General features: G+C 41.2%; 1 long non-coding RNA gene across 1 annotated transcript; it reads right to left on the reverse strand.

Annotated features, from left to right (window-relative positions):
* Nucleotides 1–15,742: 15,742 nt before the first annotated feature.
* LOC120317977 lies at nucleotides 15,743–18,022 on the reverse strand. Its single transcript, XR_005559379.1, has 3 exons — nucleotides 17,869–18,022; nucleotides 17,652–17,724; nucleotides 15,743–15,943 (listed from the first exon to the last, which is right to left on the reverse strand). It is a non-coding gene; the product is annotated as an uncharacterized LOC120317977 (long non-coding RNA).
* Nucleotides 18,023–18,841: the final 819 nt, after the last annotated feature.

An 18,841-nucleotide genomic window follows, 5' to 3' on the forward strand; every position in this document is an offset into this window, starting at 1 on the left:
TCCACATGCCTTAAAATTGTCAAGGTTGAGAAACACTGCTTTAAAATATTCTGGCTTAGAAGTGCAGCTTCTGGACTACTCTGGTAGCTTATGGGCTTTACTGCTTCACAACTGCATATAACTAATGATGTGCTAGAGCTGGCTTGTATTGGCTCTTGAGAATGAATTGTTAAATCTTCTGGAGTTTTACAAGCTGGTTGAGAGTGACAGCTGGTTGAGAGTGACAGTTGAGAGTGAGAGCTATTTGGTGGCTTACAGAGTAACAGCAGTAACAATGGAGCCAGTTTCTGGCAACTAAATAAAGAGATCTCCTTTCCAAAATGCCGCCTGCCTTCAGATCATTTCTACAGTGTCCTCCCAGCTTGGAACAGGACCTGATTTTTCCTTCTGACAATATGTTCACCACCTTGACTTACATATAAAGCAATGAAGGTGGAATAAAAATCTAATAAATAAATAGTTGCCCACGTATTATGTGCTCCTTAATAAAAAAGATAGGATAAAAATCAAAATGAATAATAAATAATAAATGAGATGCCAAATAAATTAGTATTCTTTCCCTAGTTCACATTTTCAGAACATAATATGTACCTTTGTATTGTAGTGTGGGAAGAATCCAGAGAAAGAAATATTTTGGGGAATATTAAAAAGGCAGAATATATTTCCCCAAAGGAATAATGGAGAAGACTTTTAAAAAGCCAGAAACCAACTCCAGCCCCTCTCCCCCAAGCAGAAAACCCAGCAGAGGTCAGCTTTTAGAAATGCAAAATCAATAATCCTTTCAAAAAGGTTTGAGCCTTCCAGCTAGAAACTGAAGAAATTAGAAAGACAAAGACCTTTAAAATCTACATGTCAACGCTGCAAATATACCATAACACTACATACCCCACCCAAACTCTAAGACAGGACATAATAGGATTAACCCACCAATGCCAAAGGGACACACTCAGACTCAGATCAAAATACATGACACAGGAAATACAAAGCCTCAAACAGGAACAGGTAACAGCCTCAAAAGCCCCAGAAGCTATAAAAACTCACCACTCCCTGCTCCAGAGCCATTTTTCTGTCTGGTTCTTCTCTTCAATAAACGGCAACCTTCTTTTTAAAGCAGTCTCCATTTTGTTTATTCCCGGCTTAGACTAAACCCTGATGAAGATTTTTCCTTCAACTGTAGTTTACATTCTCTCCCTCCCCCCCTCTCTCTTTTCCTCCCCCCTTAAGGAGGACTGAAATCTCAGCAGGTGGCTGAGAATTGTACTAAATAAATAAATGAATATCCTTAGGTATTGCTCTATAAACATAAACCAGATGCACCAGAGGTCTTCTTTAAGTATACTTTAAATAATGTTTTAAAAATAGAATAAGACCATTCAAAGTTCAGGTAAATCATGTTCAGTATTGTCAAGAGTGTCCTTGTCAAGACATTTCTGCTTTGGAACCTTGTGCCACCTACTGCAATAATAATTTTAGCCAACAAAAGAGAGAGAGAGAGAGAGAGAGAGAGAGAGAGAGAGAGAAAGAGAGAGAGAGAGAGAGAGAGAGAGAGAGAGAGAGAGAGAGAGAGAGAGAGAGAGAGAGAGAGAGAGAGAGAGAGAGAGGGAGAGAGGGAGAGAGAGATCAGGAATTTAAGAAAAACAAAAAATAGTTTTGAAACGATGAAGGATCATAATTTTAACCAGGTGACAAGAGAATGCAGAAAAGTATGATATAAAAAAAGAATTCTATGGGATTTGATTTGAGATGTTGTGCTTTAAAGGTTAAGCAAAGTTTAAGAGGCAAAATTATATCTAAATATGGGTTTTTATGAAGGAAGTGATCCTGTCCATTAGAGAAGGGCCAATTCTTGCAACTGGAATTTGGAAAAGACATCCATCTTTGTAAGTAAGTAGAAAGTGCAGATTCTAAACATTCTAGTCAAAGGTCATTAAGCAATGGCAAGTTATTTTATTCATGTCTACTCAGAGGCAAATCCCACCAACTTCAATAGGACTTACTTCCTGAGTTTTATGGAGAGAAGGGTTATTAATAGCTGACTCTTAGAGTTATTGCAGGTACAAAGTACATTTCACAATCCATTAAAGAAGATAGAATTACCGTAGAGAAAAGTGCTAGAAAGTCTTGAGGAAAACTCCAGTATTAGAGGCCACTTGCCTCTGAAATCCATATGCTGGCAAACATTAGCATGAAAGTACTGTTGCACAGGTCCTGCTTATGGGCTTCTCATAAGTATCTAATTGACCACTCTGGCTGATCTAAGGAGTCTTTTAAAACAAGGAAATGCTTTAGTTGCTTTACCTGCTTTTCCAAAATAATTGAATAAGCTGGAAACCTAAACTCAGTACTTTACCATCATGATAGTATGACTATGAAATTGTCAGATCAGATTCAGGCAATCACTGCTCAGCCTGAGCCATCCAGCTCTGTGGAAAAAAACAGTGGCCTAATCTATTTGAGATCAGCCAATCAACATTCATTGTCCTGATCAAATATGCCATTCTCTAAGTTTCTCTTTTCTCAATTAAAAATAAGACTAAGAAGTTTCATCTCTCTCTCTCTCTCTCTCTCTCTCTCTCTCTCTCTCTCTCTCTCTCTCTCTCTCTCTCTCTCTTAAAAAATATGCTGCACACTGAAAGAATGTTCATTCACTGTATCAGATGTGAGAGTGGAGTAAAAAAACTCATTTTAAACAGTACCAGTTAGCAAATATTTTAAATTTCATAGCATATGTAATCAAGTGGGTGGGGTGGTGTGCATCTTCCGAGACAGGATATTCTGTAGGGAAATGGGGGATCATGATCAAGGACGGAAAAAAGGTAAAAGCCAAGGACCCCCCACAATTATTTAAGATGCTTAGTGGAGTATTTTGTTTTGATTTAGGGGAAAGTGAAGATGAGCCCTGGAGTTCCAGGTAGCTTATATGGGACCGTTCCTTCATTTTATCCCCACAGGAACATCCCTGTGAGCCTGGTGGAGAGAAAGGACCAAAAATCAACTTGTTACCTTCGGCAGATGACAATACGTAATGTAACACTGGGTCTTCCCAGTATTACAGATACTACAGATAGTCCTCAACTTACAACCTTAATAGAGCTTGCACATTAATGGTTCCATATTGCAATGGCATTAAGCATTTCACTTAAAAGATGCTCCATCCTCGCACTGCCCAATGCAATCGTTAAACAAATGTGTAGGTCATTAAGTGAAGGGTGGAGTACCTCAGGAGTGGAGGGCCTGGGCCTTTCAAGGCCTCCCCCATTCCTGAGGGTCCCAATGCTCTGCTCGCTGTCACTGTATGTTCTCCCCATCTGGTTCCAAACCAGATATTCAGCCAGGCAAAGGAACCTAAAGCTGGTTAGCAGATGCAATCAGCACATGAAGGGTACTTTCTATTTGATCACTCCAGGGTCTTGCAGGACTCAGACTGCTTCTCAAGCCATCTCCAGGATCCAGCATCACCAAATGTACTTCTTTGGTTTTGCAGAGGGGTCTGATGTGATGCAAGGCTCAGCTTTCTTGGAGAGGCTGACAACTTCATGGCAACTTTGTGCTATTCTCCTAGTAAGTAGCAATCCTAGCCAGACTGTAGGGGCCTCCATTCTTTAAGGAGACTCCATAAATCCCCTGTCTACAACATAATCCTTTCAGCAGTCCCAAGAAGATTCCATATCCATTTGCACTCTGATTCAGGTGATTCTGAGGGCACAGATAAAATCCCCAAGTGGCCTCCACCACTCTTGGAGTGCTAACAACCAAGCTTCAGAGTGCTAATGAACAGATAACTGCAAAAAATATAAATCCTTCTGTTGTGTCCTGAGCCTGCAAAGGCAGGCTCGGGACATTGTACTGGTCCCGGGCTGTTACAAGCTGCCCGGGACCAGACTGAGTGGCGCTGGCCTGCGCGCATGCACAAAGCACGGACGCGCGCCAGTTTGTTACCTTTTTTGCCCGGGGATCCTATTAAAGGAGACAAAGAGGCCTGGGAGCCTCTGAGTTGTGTCGGAGAGAGCTGCTGAGAATAAAGGCTGTTACAATCAACAGAATATGTGCTCTTCTTTCGCCGTTGACTTGAGGACTCAACACTGGCGACGAAGGTGGGATCGCTTGCAAGATTAAGGAAGAAGACTTGTAAGCTTACCCCAAGAATCCTGGAGAGAGGAAGACGGCGTTAAACCCAGCATCTGGCCTACCAGTACAGCATTGCTGAAGGTAAGATGGCTGATAGACCCCTTCCTAGAGTAAGAAGCAAGGATGGCAAAGATAGGGAGATTGTCTGAATTCAACGTTACTCACCCAGAAAGATGGGAGTCTTATGTTGCTAAAATGGAAAATTACTTTAGAGTGAATCAAATTAGAGAAGATGGCTTGAAGGCTGCTACTTTGCTATGTGTCTGTGGTCAAGATGCATTTGAAATTGCAGAAAATTTGGCAGCCCCTGCTCCTCTTGAGTCTGTCACTTATACAGATTTAAAGAAGTTATTGAAGGAACATTTCCAGCCCAAGTTGTCTGTTATTGCGTGGAGACACACGTTTGAACAGAGGGATCAAAGAGTTGGCGAATCAGCCAAAGAATACATTGCAGCCTTGAGAAGAACAGCTAAGCCCTGTGACTTTAAAGATTTAGAAGAAAGGCTGAGAGACCGTTTTGTATGCGGGCTTAGGAACAGAGACTTGCAACAGAGATTCTTTGCAAAAGAAGACATTTCCTTCCAAGATGCCTTGAGAGAGGTCACTGCAGAAGAGGCAGCAGGTGGGGCGGTCAAGAATATTAGGCCTATCAGGAACAACCCAGAAGCAGTTTCCGTGCACCATGAGGGAGTTCAAGAGAGTTCTGAGGAAGATCCTGAAGACGAGGTGGATCATCTCTACCCATCCAAAGAAAGGAAGCAGAAGGAAGGCAAAGAAAAATCTCCAGCTGTGTCCAAGTGCTTCGGGTGTGGAGGTCGCCACAAAAGGACCAACTGCAGGTTCTGTTCTGCAATCTGTAGAGCATGTGGAAAGCAAGGCCAAATAGCAGCTGTTTCTCTGGGCCGTCAGAAGGCACAACCTCGAGAAGAATTGCGCCTGAAAGGTACCAGGGTCCCCAGCCAAAACAGGGTGGGTTTCTGTGCATCATGCAGAAGTATCTATAGAATAGGCACACACAGGCCACTTAAAAAGAAACTGTCACTTAAAGTGAGGTTGCAAGGAGTTCCATTGGTTATGGAGCTGGACACTGGGTCTGCCCTTTCAATCATTTCTATCCACACATTCAGGAAGATTTGCACTAGCAGTGGGTTCCAGGCCAAACTTAGGCCATCCAATATAATCTTAACAGATTTCCAAAATTCCAAGGTGTGTGTAAAGGGGGAGGCCACCCTTACAGTACAATACAAAGATTTTGAAGGTCCATTAGATGTATTGGTAGTTGGGGGTGAGCGAACGAGTCTCATTGGACTTGATTGGTTTGAGGCCTTGGGAATCCAAGTTACAGGGCTACACAAATTGCAAACACTAGGCCTAGCAGAAGTCTGCAAAGAGTTTGCAGATGTCTTCAGCCCCCAGCTTGGAGCCTACAAAGGCCCCCCAGTTTCTTTGAAACTTGACCCCACTGTCACTCCCATTAGGGTGAAAGCAAGAAGAGTACCCTTTGCTCTTAAAGGGAAAATTGATGCTGAATTGGACAAATTGATCCAGCAAGGTATTTTAGAACCTGTTGATTCAAGTCCATGGGAAACCCCCATAGTCACGCCTCTCAAGGCTAATGGGGACATTCGCATCTGTGCAGACTACAAATGCACACTAAATAAGGCATTGCAACAGCATGCGTATCCTGTACCTGTAGTCAGCTATATTTTGGCTTCCCTCAAAGGAGGGCGTGTTTTTGCAAAGCTAGATTTGACACAGGCTTATCAATAGTTACCTGTTGATGAAGCTGCTGCTGAAGCACAGACTATTGTAACTCATAGGGGGGCATTCAAAGTCAAGAGACTATAATTTGGAGTAAATGTAGCTCCTGGAATTTTCCAAAGTGTTATGGAAAACACCCTGAGAGGTATACCAGGGGTTTGCCCCTATTTTGATGATGTCCTTATTGCTGGAGAATCCACTCAGAATTTAGCTGAGAGATTGAGGGCTGTTCTGCTGTGTTTCAGAAAAACAGGCCTAAAACTTAAAAAAAGTCAAATGCAAAATAGGAGTTTCTTCTACAGATTTCCTGGGATTCAGAATAGATGCCAGGGATATTCACTCTGCTGAGTCTAAATTGAAGGCCATACAGCAGGCTCCTAGGCCTAAGTCTAAAGCTGAGTTACAAGCTTTCCTAGGCCTCTTGAATTTTTACAATGCTTTCCTACCTAACAAAGCTAATGTAGCATAACCACTTTTAGACAAGCAGGCAGTGTGGCAGTGGTCCCAAGTACATGAAAAAAGTTTCAATGAGGTCAAGGCCTTACTTACATCAAATGATGTACTTACACATTTTAATGAAACTCTTCCTGTCTGCATTGCTTGTGATGCTTCCCCTTATGGGGTGGGGGCTGTACTTAGCCACTTAAGAGCTGATGGAACTCAGTTCCTGTTGCATATTACTCCAGAACCTTGTCCTCTGCTGAGTGAAACTACGCCCAGATAGATAGAGAAGCCTTGGCCATTGTCACTGGAATTAAAAAATTCCATGATTTTCTATGTGGCAGACATTTCACGGTCTATACTGACCATAAGCCTCTGTTGGGGTTGTTTACCACTAACAAACAAACTCCCCATATCATCTCTCCTAGAATGCTGAGATGATCTATCTTTTTGTCAGCCTATGATTTTTCATTGGTTCACAAACCTGGCAAGGAAATGGGCCACGCTGATGGCCTAAGTAGATTACCTTTGTAAATGGTAGAGGCTGCCCCTGCCCCTGCCATCAATATTCTTTCCATTCAGGCATTGCCTGAGTCTCCCCTTAATGCCAGGGATGTGGCTGATTCAGCTTACTCTCACGCTTACTCGTGTGCTGTCATGGGTTTTGTCTGGATGGCCTGAGAGTTGTCCTGGTACTGAGTTCCAGAGTTTCTGGTTCAAGAAGAATGAATTATCCACTTTCCAGGGTTGCCTGTAGTGGGGCAGTAGAGTAGTTATTCCTACCTCATTGAGACCTAGAGTTTTAGCTTCCCTCCATGAGGGTCATCATGGCATTGTCAGGATGAAAGTGCTTGCGCGCAGCCATTTATGGTGGCCAGGATTAGACAGGGAAATAGAAGCCCAAGTGCATGGATGCCACTTGTCCCAGTGTTCACGCCCTGAAATGCCTCAGGCTCCTGTGCATAGATGGGAGGAGACACAGTCACCTTGGTCTAGGGTGCATGTAGATTATGCTGGGCCCTTTCAGGGACAATTCTTCTTGGTCCTTGTTTTTGACAGCTATTCAAAGTGGCTTGAGGTTGTTCCTGTCTCTTCCACTATTGCTGCCAAGACCATTCAAGTACTGAGAGGGATTTTTGCTGCACATGGCCTTCCAGATGTTCTGGTTTCTGACAATGGTCCTCAATTCACTTCTTTCAAGTTTCAGGCTTTCTTACAGGCCAACATGATTCGTCATGCAACTTCGGTCCCATTCCACCCTTCCACCAATGGTATGGCTGAACGGATGGTTCGCATCACCAAGGATACTTTAAAGAAACTGACCTACGGGGACTGGCACCACAGGTTGGCAGACTTTCTTCTTGCTTACTGCACCACACCTTCCACTTCCACTGGGAAGAGCTCGGCTGAACTTCGCTGGGGGGCGCAAACTGATCACCAAACTTGACAGGCTGCATCCAGACAGACTGGCTCCTTGGGTCACCCAACCCAGGGCACCGCGGTGTCTGCAAGTGGGTGCCCCGATATGGACCCGGAACTATGAGCCCGGTCACCTGTGGGTTCTGGCGGTAGTATACAAGGTCACTGGTCCATTGTCCTACGAGGTTTCCCTGGACGACGGTCGTGTCCTTCAGTGGCATATCGATCAGCTGTGTACGAGACTGGACTCACCCTCTGCAACTCTTGGGTTTTCTCCGGGGGGGAGGGAGACCATGTGGGCAAAGGGAAGGGTGTTGGCAGCAACTGGGACCAAACGGAGAGGCTGAAGAAGGCCTGTCCCAAGGTTCCGCAAGTGTCCCTAACAGGAATTCAGGGGAACAAAAAACAATACAGGCACCAGTGCTTACTCCAGCCAGGGAGTCACCCAGGGGGCATACTCATTATTCACAACCCCCAATTCAGCACTCCAAGTAGGGAGAATAACCAAACAACCCAAATAACACAAGAGAACTGGCACATAAACAAACAAGCTGGCCCAATGCTGCTACTGCTTCCAAAAGGAAGTCTACACACAGGGAGGTAGTCAGAGAGGCAAATCCTGATTCTGGTACCTCTGGCATAGAATGGGGGGCAGCAGAGTATTGGGGCACTGCAGAAACCCCAGATAATCCCATTATGGGGCTTGGGAGTGAAGGGATGCATTCCCTTGATAGGTCCATTGTGGACTTGGAGAGTACCACAGAAATGCCAAATACTGGTGGGCACGTAGTGGGGCCCGAGAGCCTGCAGTTAGGCAGATCAACCAGGTATAGTGGGGAGCAAAGTCCTAGTCTGACGAGCCCGGTGGGCAAGCAAGCAGACCAGTTCACAGGGACCACCAGGGTTTAAAAGAGGGGTCAACTCCACTATAATCTCTGCACAGGATGATTTAGGGAGTTCTCAAAATCTGAGGAGGTCACAGAGAGTAAAAAGATCTCCCAAATACCTGGAAGATTTTGTAACATTGCTGTCAAAGCAAGGGAGGTGAAAAGGATACCTGCTGTTGGGGAACTTGGAAGTGTGGGTTTTGGCACTTAATTCCAAAACAATAGCCTGGTACCATGCTATAGTGGGGCTAGTAAGTAGCTGCAACAGATTTGCAGGTTCCATTGGATAGCACACCACGCTCGTGTTGAGGTCACGTATATCTACCCATATAGTTTAATAAAGGGGTGTTGTGTCCTGAGCCTGCAAAGGCAGGCTTGGGACGTTGCAATGGTCCCAGGCTGTTGCAAGCTGCCTGGGACCAGACTGAGTGGTGCCGGCCTGCGCGCATGCGCAAGGCGCGGAAGCGCGCCAGTTTGTTACCTTTTTTGCCCGGGGATCCTATTAAAGGAGACAGAGAGGCCTGCAAGCCTCTGAGTTATGTCGGAGAGAGCTGCTGAGAATAAAGGCTGTTAGAATCAACAGAATGTGTGCTTTTCTTTCGCCGTTGACACGAGGACTCAACACCTTCCATTCCCCTCAAGTCAGTTTGAACTGAAGAAGCTTCTTAGATGAGAAGCAAAATGTTTTCAAGAAAAAAAAACCAAGAAAACCAATTGCCTTTTGGAAGAGCACCTGGATGACTGAGAATCTCCATAAACATTCCACTATCTCCACAAATAAATGAAGCCACTTGTAACTTCCCTCTGAGTGCTGGGAGTTTCTTTAGGCTCCCTACCATGGCTGTGTCAGAAGAATAATTTGGGGTTCCAACTCCAGCCGGGGCTGTGCAAGAATAAATAAAAATGAGATCCAGACAATTGTGAGGAAAGAAGAAATACATATTCCTAAAAGTAAAATAGTTTGCCTTTAGGGGCAAACTGCAGAGAAATGCAGCAGATTTTTATAGGGGGAGCTTGTCCACAGTGAAATGTCTACATACTGATTCTAGGGTGATGCTTTAGGGGTGTGTGTGAGTATGTGTGTAGGTATGTTTATTCTTGTAAACATGCAATTTATTCTTGTAAACATGCAGTTCCTCTGAGAGACCTAATTTAATTAACTTCGTGTTTGCAGGCCTTATCCTTTGATGTGTGGATTAGATCTGGATAACTTATTTGGGAGTATGAGGAAGTTTGCTAATTTTAGTTGATTAACTTAGTTTCAGCTTGACTGTCAACTATCTAGTGGAGACACTGATTCTCAGACCATTGTGTATTCTGTTAATATTTTAAGGAAAGATGGAAACAGCATGAAGGATAAAATATATTTGGATATAAAACTTCTCACAGCTGAAAAGCCTGCATAGGAGATCTGTGGGGGTGGGAGGATGAGAAGTAAGCTTCAGCCCACAGGTTGTAAGTTTATCTTTCATATGCTGGTTGCTTCTACTGACTAGCTTTAGACTCCCTTGGGTGACTGAATGGCTGGCCTGAGAGCTGGCCAAGATCTGGGGGAATCCCAAGAGGCAGAGGTAGGCCTTGGGAGGCCTTCGGGTGCTTGGATGTGAAGTAGGCCGAGGCCTACAGGCTTAACTTCCTTCTGTGTTCTGGTAGCTTCTTTAGGCTCCTTTGTATGCCTGAGTGGCCAACTTGGGAGCAGGCTGAGGCCTCCTGGGACCCAACTGGATGGGGGGAGGGATAAGTGAAGAGGGCTTTTGCAGCATCCTTGTAGTTGGTTATAAAGATCAACATAGGCAGAGGAACTGCATGGCCGTAATTTTGAAATTGGGTCCAGTTGAATCTTCCTGGAGGTTGTAACTTTGAACAGTCACAAACTGACCAGTTGTAAGTGGAGGCTAACTTGTACATCAACAGCTTAATCACCATACCCTACCGATTGTACTCACAATTTACCGCTGATTTACATCTTAAACTTGAAAATACTTACCTTCACCATTGTGATTTTTAAGACATAGGTTATGGCTTAGCAGAGTAATGCTGTGTTAACCATGAGCTCTTTGAATATGCCAGTTAAAAGTTGCAGATTCATTTTTACATTCCCATGTGTCAACCAACAAATGTGTAGTGTCAGATCATATTAACATCCCCTAATAGCATCACTATTAAAATAGATAAAATGTCATATTCTTGTTTTGAATGAAGTCATATTTTAAATAATAATGTAATGGTGAATTGATCCATAAAAGTACTACCAGATAGTTCTCGATTTACAACCATTTGTTGAGTGATTATTCAAAGATACAATGGCATGAAAAAAGTTGCTTATGACTGTTTTTCACACTTACAACCATTGCACCATCTCCAGTCACATGATCAAAATTTGGATGCTTGACAACTGGTCTCATATTTATGACAGTTGCAGTGTCCTAAGGTCATGTGATCACCTTGACAAGCAAAGTCAATGGGGAAACCAGGTTCACTTAACAACCATGTTACTAACTTAACAACTGCAGTGATTCACTTAAAAATGTAGCAAGAAAGATCATGAAATGGGGCAAAACTCACTTAACAACTGTCTTGCTTAGCAATGGAAACTTGGGGCTCAATTGTGGCTTTAAGTCTGGGATGTGCTGTTTATTGTTATTAACATTACATTATTTAAACCCTGGGAACTTCCAGAAACAACCCCCATTTGACTGCAGCGGTCCATGGGCTACAGCTAAGGAACCCACACAAATAAAATAATGTATATATAAGGCCACTATAGCTTTTCCGCTGTTTAGATCCCTCTGACCAAAACTAGGGAGAAGGCACAACAGATTTTTCTAGTTGTGAAATGGAAAACTGCCCTGTAGTTACCCTATTATTATCCACAAAGTCCACTATTGGATGTGTGTTGCAATACACAGAGAACCAAGATGCTATGAGTAGATGTGCCAATACAAATTGGGATGACAAAATTATTACCAAATGTGCATTGAAATGTCATGACCCCCCCTTTATAATTGTGCCTTGATGTTGGATGTATATTCATAAGCTGCATGGTTTGTTCTACAATAATGTGATACATTTTTTTCCCATTTATACCCCTCTTGCTCCTTCTGAAAATGCCTAGGACTGTGAGCACAGTATTGTGTCTAACAGTCCCTGTGAATGTTACACTCAAGGTTAAACATTCCTATGCAAAGCTTATTCTGTATATAGAAATAGATATCATTCCCTCGGGTGCCACCATCTTCACAAATCTTTTCCACCGCCATGCAACACAACTCCATGTCTTGCCAACCTTTTTTTTTCTCCTAGTTTTCAGTTGCAATACCGTATTCTGAATCAATCATTCTGACATCTAGATCTGCTTCTGGTTGTTTTCCTCTCAAAAACAATGGAAAGATGAAGATGGTTGTCCTATTATGGTTCAAGAGATCGAAGAATTCTTTTCAAGTCTATACTTTTTTTTTAATTCACATTTGCCTTTGTCTTTACAGAGCTGAGAACACTTCCATATTATCATCCCCATAACTCTCAGAAAGTAATTTAAAATCGCAGTTGGGTTAGCTTCTGCTAGTCTTGAAATGAAAAAAATCAGTGATAAAGTCAGGGAAAGCCTTAAGTAGGCTTGGTGGAAATGAAGGACAGGTAGTCCCCAATTTACAACCATTTGTTTAGCAACTATGTGAAGTTAAAAGACACTGAAAAAAGTGACTTATTATCACTCCTCATATTTACAACTGTTGCACCATCCCCAATGTTATGTGATCAAAATTTGGGAGCTTGGTAAATGGTATGTATTTATGAGAGTCATCCTAAGGTCATGTGATCACCATTTGTGACCTTCCCAGCCTGCAAAATCAATAGGGGAAGCTGGAGTTGCTTAACAACCATGTGATTCACTTTTCAACTACAGCCCTTGGCTTAACTGTGGCAAAAGCTTGTAAAAATCAGGTGCAATTCACTTAACAGCCACCTTGCTTAGCAAAAGAAATTCTGGTCCCAATTGTGGTCATAAGCTGAGGACTACCTGTAGTTCCTACAAGCCTGAATTTGAATTTTCCAAGCATAGGGAATAGAGAGACAACATTGCTTCTTGTCCTCGCAGGGTTCCTATTTCACTCCACCTATTGTGATTGGATTCAGAGATTTGAAGTGCCACCTCTACAGGACATCCTCAACGTCTGAGCACAATTGAGCCCAAAATTTCTGGTGCTAAGCAAGACAATTGTTAAGTGAGTTTTGCCCCATTTTACAACCTTTCTTGCCACCATTGTTAAGTGAACCACTGCAGTTGTAAAGTTAGAAACACGGTTGTTAAGCGCCTCGGGCTTCCTACTGATTTTGCTCGTCAGAAGGTCCAAAGAGATGATCACATAACCCCAGGACACTGCAACTGTCATAAATATAAATCAGTTGTCAAGTAGCCGAATTTTGATCACATGACCATGGAGGTTGCTGCAAAGGTCGTAAGTGTGAAAAACTATCATATGTCACTTTTTTCAGTGCTGTTGAAATTTTGAATGGTCACAAATGGTTGTACGACACCTGTACTTAGAAGGAACTACACATGTCCTGAAGTAAAAAAAAGTACTGCCATTTAATGCTATCTGAAGCATTCAGAGTACTTCATGTCCCTTAGAAATACTGACAGTACGATAGTTACATATTAACCTTTCCCAACCTGGCGTTCTCCAATTGTGTTAGGACTCCAACTCTCCTAATTCCAAACTCTTCTGGAGGGCACAAGGTTCAGGAAATCAGCTCTCTGTGATTGCATTTCAGGTGGGAGTTATTGCAGCAGATGCCAATTGTCTTAAAGGCTGTCGTGAGATTTTCTAGTTTATTGCCTTCACTTTCATCAGTATGCTACAACCAGCTTGCATTCCAACAGCTTAAGAATCAGCCAGACAAGTCTGATAGCAATTCTGCTGAAATCTATTTTGTTCACAAAACTCTGTGCAATTTCCTTGTGGTTGATTCTGTATTGCATAATGAAATATTATACACAGTGAAGAATTCTACATGTTATTTTTTGCTGTAGTTATTACTAAACATATTTTAGTATCTTGGCACATAGACTTGTCCCAATTCATCGATGGCTGACACATATTAGGTCTGGTTTTTGTCTTGGGGTACTGATGGGGTACTTGAGATGTGATCTGATGGTGGAGGATATTAATAGTAATATGTTGTCGTGATTGCCTTTTAGTTCATGGTCTCACCCCTCCCTGCAAGGAGACAGGATCCCTTTGATCAGCCCACCTCAGGCAATTAATGGACCCAGTGAAATTCCAGAGAGAGCTTGAAGATCTGATAGGCATCTTAGCTGAGGCCCTAGTCACTACCTCTAATGGACAGGTGGCTGGGGCCTTGGATTGCATCATTCTTATGCAGTCTCTCCCACATAAGATCCAGAGGTTCATCTTGGTTTACTGAAGAGAGAGATGAAACAGAAGTCTGGAACACTGCTGGAAGAAGACTCAAAATGACTCTGCCTGACCATGGGTAGGAGCCCATTTTAGGGATTACCTGACTTATAAGGGCAAAACAGCTAAACTTCTCTATCTTTCTTGCATCTGCTTCTAGCTGACCAGAGGCTCTGTTTAGGGTGATCCATTCTCTGTTTGAACATCTATGGGCCATTATGAAGGTTATTCAGATTATTTGGTGGATGAAGCCACTCAAATTGAGTTGAGGTGTCTGGGGTATAGTCTGGTGGTATAATCTGGGATAGGTTTGAGCCATCCTTAGATCCATCATGGCTCATTTTCATATAGTGGAGTCTCAAATCTTATAGCAAACAAACCCCCTACTGGTTGAGGAAATTATGAGCAGAAATGTCCAATTACTTGGGGGGTTACAGATTGGAAAAGGCTGTACTATATTATGATTAAACACTATAGTATATTCCTATTATTTTAACTACTACAGTATGTTCTTTTTGAACATGCAATGTACTTTTTCCACATCTGGAATCTGTTAAATTACTAAGTAAAGTAATCATTGTATCTTGTTACCAGCCTCAAAGGTCAAGGCTTCTTGAATGGTTCAGTTTTAAAATTACCTACCATTGACAAACGCATTAAAAACAGAAAGCTTGACATTTTAGACTGAAGTTTCACTGTAATGAATGCACACTTTGCAATTCTCTATGGTAATAATGACAAGGTAAAAGCACTGCATTTAGTTAACAGAATTATGACATTTTGTTGTGAGATTTTTATTTTTTAAAGAGTGTGAGGGAAAAATGCATTTTATGCCTTGATATAATGTTTACTTTAGAAGTGTATCTAAATTTGATAATTGGCTGGATTTTTGCAGCCCACAGATGGTAGTCCTATTCTTGTTTTTGCTTTCAAAAATAGTAAGAAATGTTTTTATCTCTCTCATTATTTGTTACAAAGGTAGTTCTTGACTTATAACTATTTGTTTAGTGACCATGCAAAGGTACACCACTGAAAAAAGTACTTATGACCATTTTTTACGCTTACAACTGTTGTACCATCCCTGTGGTCACACGATCAAAATTTGGATGCTTTGCAACTGACATATATTTATGATGGTCACAGGATCCTGTGAAGGTCACCTTTTATGACCTTCTGATAAGCAATGTCAATGGAGAAGCCAGATTCATTTAACAATTGTGTTACTTAACAATTGCGGTGATTAACTTAATAACTGTGGCAAGATAACTCATAAAATGGGGCAAAACTCATTTAACAACTATTTTGCTTAGCAATGGAAATTTTAGGCTTAATTGTGGTCGTATGTTGAGGACTACATGTACAGATAGGAGATAACAATAAAAAAGGTTCCAAGTTCTTACAAAGTTTTCTTACAAAGAAGAGAAGGTTCCAAGTTCTTATAAAGAAATTTCAAAGAAATCACTTTCTGGACATCAAGTATACATCCAAGTTTCTATAATTTCATTCTTATCTATTTCTGCTCAAGCAATAGTATCTGTGAGAATCTTGAGGCAGCTATAAGGCAATATAAAGTTTCTTTGAACACATTATTCTCAATCACCAACAAAGATTTAGAAGCCAAATAGCTAAATATTGAGGTAGAAGTAGGGGTGATACATCTCTACGTGTTACATGTATAGTGTTCTTGAATTGACTCCACACTTCCATCATACTATGGCATCTTTATTCAACCATTGAGCCAATTGATTTCTGCACTGTTGTGACTCAAGAGGAAATATTGGATTTGGTTTGATCAGAGAAGTACCAGAGAAGACTGAGGGATGTGTTGGATAATCACAGGGATTTCTTGTTGTGACATCAGCCCAATATTTTTCAGGGCTCTGTGTGAACCTAAAAAAGAAAAAAGAATTCCAGTTCCTTTTTCTTTTTTTCTCATTACATTTGGCAGATGTGCAATTGTAAGGTGATTCCTCTAAATCCCATTTATAAAGCAGAAACAAGAATGGATGGTAATGAAGGCAGCTATTGTAGTCTATTCTGCAAATTATGATTCAGTATATTTTGTGAATCTTGTCAAAACCTGGCTCATATACTTCATCATACTCTGCTGAGGTTTGCACAACTATCAGTTATTGAATAAATTACAAATGCCAGGTTCGCAAAGCACATTGCCACATTAAAAATATGTGATATGTGAGAATGTTATATCAAATATATATCTATGTATATGTATGTCTTAACAGGGATATAGCATAATAGATGTCTGTAGACATGGAATTTGCTCAAAGGAAACAGGAGTGATAGAAAAAGAGGAGTTGCACTGATATTTAAAGTAGCCACACATACTCAAAAATCAGGGCTAAAGGTAACAGAACAGTGAATAAAACAATATTGAAGTTTCTATTGTTTGTATTGTCTAAAAACATGTGGATAAAGCTTCGCAAAAAGGCAATGCATATCTTTAGATTTAGAATAGACAAACATCAGGAACTTGATTCATAGCATTGTAAATCCTTAGTATGTCCAACTGAAGAAAGTAACTGCAGGACGATTTACATTTTATTGGAAATTAACTGGGCTGCTTAACCAGAATTCCTCCACCACACTCTTCCCTATGGAGCCTTAACCATGATTTGAGATCAGTGGTTACTTTTCTGCCAGCAGGCGACACTTGTCCCACAGTGGGTGAGACATCACTCTTCGACAGCCACTGAAGAATAGTGACAAACAATAGAGGCAGCATAATTTAGACTGGCCTGTGTTTCTGCTGCTGGTTCAAGGGTTAGTGGATCACACTTTAATACAGCTGTCTTGAAGAATTTTAAATGTGTAACTATAAGTGATATAGTAGCCATTATGGTTATTGAATAAACAACTGGCTGAGTTCCCACCTGTTAAACTAAAACTAATGTTAGAGCATAGCATATGTTAACTAAACCTTTCTCTCTCAGTGAAAACTATCTTGCAAGAGTCTTGTTGTGGTTCAGTCACTAAGTCATGTTCAACTCTTTGCGATCCCATGGATCATAGCACACCAGGCCCCCCTGAGCTCCACTATTTCCCTGAGTATGCCCAAACTCATGCCCGCTGCATCAATGATACTATCTAACCATCTCGTCCCCTGCCCTCCCCTTCTCTTTTTGCCTTCAATCTTTCACAACATCAGAGTCTTTTCCAATGAGGCATGACGTTATGAGGGTACGATACATGGTTCTAAAGAATTCCCATGCAAAAACTGTTATTTGGCTAAGAGTGGAGAGTTTTGATTGAAATAGAATACTGCATATTATCTAAGATGCTCAAAAAGACTGAGCACTATTATTTTCTTCACACAGATCCAACATTAACAAAATAGTTCTTAAACTGTTCTTAAGCATTAAAAACACATGTAGGCTAAAGGGATTGTTTTGACAATGTCATTTCCTTCCCCCCCCCTCTCATTTTTATGTAAAAGGTTATTAGAGCTATATTACCACCAGTACTGCTAAATTATAGCATGATAGCAAACATTCTACCTAATCTACTAGCCACCATAGCTTTAATCTTTTCATGAAAAAAGAACATGCAAAATGTAGAGTGCATTCCTCAGATGACTTACTGTCTTAATTCAGTGTTACTCTTAAATTACATTATTTGCAAGATTTCTCAATCATATTCAATGTGAACTTGTCCTGAAAAATAAAAAGAAGAGATAGAATGAAGAAAGATTTCTTTGACACTATTAACATTTGTGCTCCCAATACCCTCAAGTGAAGTCTAAATGCAATCCACCATTATCTTCAGCTGACTGAAAAATGTCAAGAAGTGAAAATTACCTGAACTGCCTCATATCCCGACAGGACTGAAACACACACATGCACACACAAACTTTGCTCCCAACACTCCACATTCAAGGTAAGGATAGTTCATTACTTGTATTCATTTACTTGGCTTGGGGTATGGGAGGTGGGTGCTGTGGATAGCCACAAAATCATATTTCTTTTAAAAAGATCTTGTGGTGCAGATATCATTAACTGCACTGCAAGATTTCACAACATGTTGCAAGGTTTGTAAATCCTCTGCAAGGGAGGAGTTGTGAGGCAACAGTTTTGGGAAACAAAGAAACACCCCTCTACCAACTGTTACTGTACAGTAGCATCTCAAAAATTTCACCATCCTTTCAAGGACATGGAGCTGAGCTGGAAGTAAAGAACTTTATGAGCCAATCAGTGTTCCCTCTGGCTGATGGAATTCTCAGGAGGAGGGGGAAAAAAGAAGGAACAAGGTAGATATGGCAGGTTTCTGCCAATGAAAGAACATACCACTTAAAAAATAATAATCAGCTTTCCCTATAATGTTTTTGTCATATTTATTCTTTTTTCTTTTCAGGGTAGCTTGATTTATCTTTAAATAATATAATAGTGGATTATTGGCATTCAGATTAGAGATCCAAAAAAACCTTAATTTTTTTTCCTTGTTAAAAATAAAGTATTTAAGTTTTTTGATTATTTTTTTCATCAATGTGTTATTTATTTATTAATAGCCTGCCTCTATTATTTTCATAAACAACCTAGGGCAGCAAACATACCTAATATCCATAACTAGATGAGTTTCCACAGCATGCAAAACCCATAAATCATGCTTTGCAAATCATAATAGATCGGTTCACACAACCCCACACTATCACATTATGGTGATATGCGAACCTTGTTATATTCTGGCCGTGAAATTCTCATGCAGTTATTATTGTGTGGCATGTTGTCAGGTTAGTTATCCAAACTGCAAAAACCTGGATGACCCTCAAAAACC

This window comes from Crotalus tigris, unplaced genomic scaffold, assembly GCF_016545835.1.
Source record: "Crotalus tigris isolate CLP2741 ecotype Arizona unplaced genomic scaffold, ASM1654583v1 scf7180000019962.420169, whole genome shotgun sequence".
Taxonomy (NCBI): domain Eukaryota; kingdom Metazoa; phylum Chordata; class Lepidosauria; order Squamata; family Viperidae; genus Crotalus; species Crotalus tigris.